At 38.8% G+C, this 3,815-nt stretch overlaps 3 long non-coding RNA genes across 3 annotated transcripts; 1 reads left to right on the top strand and 2 right to left on the bottom strand.

Annotated features, from left to right (window-relative positions):
* Positions 1-1,479: 1,479 nt before the first annotated feature.
* On the bottom strand, positions 1,480-3,615 carry LOC113471104. The gene is made up of 2 exons (XR_003393930.1): positions 3,562-3,615; positions 1,480-1,997 (listed from the first exon to the last, which is right to left on the bottom strand). It is a non-coding gene; the product is annotated as an uncharacterized LOC113471104 (long non-coding RNA).
* On the top strand, positions 2,586-3,264 carry LOC113471102. Its single transcript, XR_003393928.1, has 2 exons — positions 2,586-2,648; positions 3,167-3,264. It is a non-coding gene; the product is annotated as an uncharacterized LOC113471102 (long non-coding RNA).
* On the bottom strand, positions 2,974-3,541 carry LOC113471103. The gene is made up of 2 exons (XR_003393929.1): positions 3,392-3,541; positions 2,974-3,320 (listed from the first exon to the last, which is right to left on the bottom strand). It is a non-coding gene; the product is annotated as an uncharacterized LOC113471103 (long non-coding RNA).
* Positions 3,616-3,815: the final 200 nt, after the last annotated feature.

The raw sequence follows: 3,815 nt of genomic DNA, 5'->3' as shown, positions 1-3,815 counted from the left end.
AAAGGCAACAGTAGAAAAGCATACAAGCTCCTCAAGAACCTGAGCAATGATCCAACCAAACCAGAACAAGCACACTATGAAGTCACTGCCAACCAAGTAGCCCACCAACTACTCATGAATGGGAAAACGAATAACAGAATCCCAAAGACAAAACTTGAACGCAACATAGCAGATGAGAACAAATTCCTGAATGATGATCTCTGTATTGGGGAACTGCAAGGAGCCATCAAGATGATGAAGAACAACAAAGCGGCAGGATTAGATGGTATTAGAACAGAACAGATCAAACACTTCGGAATAGAAACACTCCAATGGATCACAAAATTCCTGAATAACTGTATAAGATCAATGCAAATTCCTAAAATCTGGAGAAAGGCGCATGTGGTAGCACTATTAAAACCTGGAAAGAAACCAAACGAGCCCAAGAACTTTAGACCTGTCAGCCTGTTGTGTCATTTGTATAAGATCCTAGAACGAATGATATTAAATAGAATAAGCGAATACGTAGACGGAAAACTCATACCCCAACAGGCTGGTTTTCGACCAGGAAAATCCTGCTGTGGACAGATCCTAAATCTGACGCAACACATAGAGAATGGATACGAAAGAAACCAGATAACAGGCGTGGCATTCTTAGACCTGAGCGCGGCGTATGATACCGTGAACCACCACAAGCTGATCCACAAAGTATACCATCTGACCAAGGATTATACCCTTTCTAAATTCATCCAATGTGTCCTCCAAAATCGCCGGTTTTTTGTGTCACTTCAAAACAAAAACAGCAGGTGGCGAAACCAGAAGAATGGCCTCCAACAAGGGAGTGTTTTGGCTCCAATACTATATAATATATATACGAACGACCAACCCATCCATCCAGACACGCAGCAATTCATGTACGCTGACGATACGGCTGTGGCAGCACAAGGAAACACGTTTGAGGAAGTTGAGGGTAAAATCAATAAGTCACTTGAAGACCTGGCAGAATACTATGCCCAAAACAACCTAAGGCCAAACCCAAGTAAATCATGCGTACAAGCCTTCCACCTGAAAAACTACGCCGCTAAAACAAAACTGAAAGTCGCATGGAAAGGGCAACCTCTCGAACACGCTGAGTCACCGAAATATCTGGGCATCAAACTCGACCGAACACTATCCTACATGATGTATAGCAGATACAAAAAGATATCTTTTCTTTATTCTGCTATCACCATTAGGCAAAAGCTAAAGCTGCTAAAACAACAACAACTAGTCCCCCCCTTACATATAGAGGCAGGTACCTACTTTTATATGTTAAACAGAATTTCTTTTTGTTACAGGCCATGGTCTTACATAGGATTAACAGAGAGGACACAAGAGAAGAGGATACAACTTGCCATTCCACATCTAATGCTTCATACATGAGCTTACCAGAAATCCACCAAACACCCACTTTCTTTTAGTGGTAACCCATCCTGGACACTTCACGAGAACAACAGCCGCGCCGCAGGTAACTCCAAATCAGGTGGATAATCTGGTCCTCCACCAAAACAAGCGGTTGAGTGCTCCACCAAAAGAAGAGATCGGGCTCAAATTTGAAACCAAACGTCACCAAACTAATTAACTGAGTCAAATGAACCAAACTATGTATAACTGAGCCAAATGAAATTCTTGAGTCAGAAGACTGGATGACGAGCACTCAAACTGTCCGAAACTGAACACGTAAAACGTAAAAATTACGCGGAACCGCGTAAAAATGTGTCACAAAACACGGAAAAGAAAATGGTCTTAATGGGGGATTAGTATAATTTGTAAATGAACTGTAGGTACTTGGGCAGTTTTTTGTAGGTGACAGTTTTTTGTTAATAGTAAAAAAAAAATCGGAAGTCGAAATCAATGGCCTTTAATGTGATAATGTCATAATGTGAGGTGGTTTAGTCCCATTATTGTCCAAGTCTCACGAGCTCACAATAAATTATTTTATTAAATATCTAGGTTTATTAGTTACCTACGAAGATTTACTAGAGATACCTCCCAGTTAGCACGCAAGCTTACATCCAGGGGCTTGATTTTGACAGGATTTCTAAGTCTAACGTCTTAAACTTAAATCCAGTCCGAATCCAACCTCAGAGATCCAACCTGTTCTTTAAAATGAATTATCAACCGCACATCCAACTGGATGTCAAGGCCGGATATGGGCTTATTTTCAATGACAATTATCCAGCGAAATTAACACTCGCGATTCAAGTTTAAATCCAGCCAGACTTGACGTGCTAGTGTATTTCCAGCCTTTATCCAGCCTCTGAGATCCAGCCACACGTGATGTCAGCGCATGCGCAGAGTAAAACACGTCACCGGCTTTTTTTTTCAAAGTCAGCCATATTGCGAAATTGCGATTAATTTTCCAAACATTTTATAGAATTTAAGGAAATTTGTGTTTTAATTTTAGGTATTAAAAACTAAAGACAGTTTATTTAAATTTCAAATTATAATACCTATAGTGACATTTTATACTCTGTTTTTATTCTATTTTTATTAGTAAGAACTTTCCTAGAGTTTATTGTCAATGGCCTCTTACATGTATGATGAATGAAAGTTGAAGTTTCAAACACCACAAATATTTTTCGTTATTATTGCATTCATGTTCATGATGAGGATTGAGGAATGATTGGGTAAGTGTTTTATTATGTTTTAATACCTAGTTACCTAGGTAAGGTACCTATTGCCTAGGCATATTTCCACAGAGAAACCTTCAGTTCTCAGTATAAAGATACCTATTTGGATAAAATTTCTATCATGGAAACTGAACAGATAAAGGAAGATGTTTGCTTTTAGAAGTGTTCTAAAAAATGTAGTTTAAAGTGTGCAATTTAAAAGAGTGCTTAAAAAAAGGAAAGTCTAGCTAAGTTACATTAAACAAGATTAGCATCTTGCCATGCAACTCCAAACAGATAAGAGACAAAAATACAATCGGTACTTAGTATTTGATCTTTGACACCCTGAATTATTTACTCATTTGTAGTTCACTGTCCAACCTTTTATTTAAGTTGCAAAAAAAAATGCACAGGGAATACCCAAAGTGCAAAAGATTTTTGTTTTTTGCACAGTGAAAACCCAAAGATACCTACCCAGTGAACCCCAGTGTTTAATCTATTTTTCAGTCCATTTATTTCTTCTTCTTTCCCCCCAGGTGTACTAGTATGTAACTAGCAAGCTTCTTTCAACTTCAATTACCTACGTCATGAAAGAAGAGATCATGGGGATTGTATTAATCTGAGGGAAACCAGAAGTAATGGTAGTACATCAACGTATCAAAGGACCAAATGGTAGTACCAAAGGAGGACCTGAGGGAAACCAGAAGTAATGGTAGTACATCAACGTATCAAAGGACCAAATGGTAGTACCAAAGGAGGACCCGGTATCTGTGGTAAGTAGGTACCTAAATAATCAAAGCTGACATTGAATAAAGGGAAAGCTATTTATTGCAGTTGCTTTGAAATAAAAATGCTGGGTACTTGTTCAGACATCACATCACAAATTAGCACTGACCAGTGCTACAAGCAGACTGGATGTCATCCAACTTACACAGGTGAATTTGTAAGCTTGATTCGAGCCTTACATCCAATCGTGTGTGCTGACTGGGTTTATGTAAAAAATCTGGTGTGAACATCACACGACTTTCCTTTTCCTATTGAATGATGCTTATTTGAGTATTATTTTACCCTAAATTTTACCATGTCTCTAACCGTTTAGTCGGTATAGCTGAAAACCGCCAAAAAATGGTCGAAATCCGCCCAGAAGCGGTCAAAATACCGCCAAGCGCAGCACCTATCTTAACT

This window comes from Diaphorina citri, unplaced genomic scaffold (genome assembly GCF_000475195.1).
Source record: "Diaphorina citri unplaced genomic scaffold, Diaci psyllid genome assembly version 1.1 scaffold2072, whole genome shotgun sequence".
NCBI lineage: Eukaryota > Metazoa > Arthropoda > Insecta > Hemiptera > Psyllidae > Diaphorina > Diaphorina citri.
The sequence above is the reverse complement of the archived record's forward strand: the minus strand, read 5'-3'. Positions and strand labels throughout refer to the sequence as shown.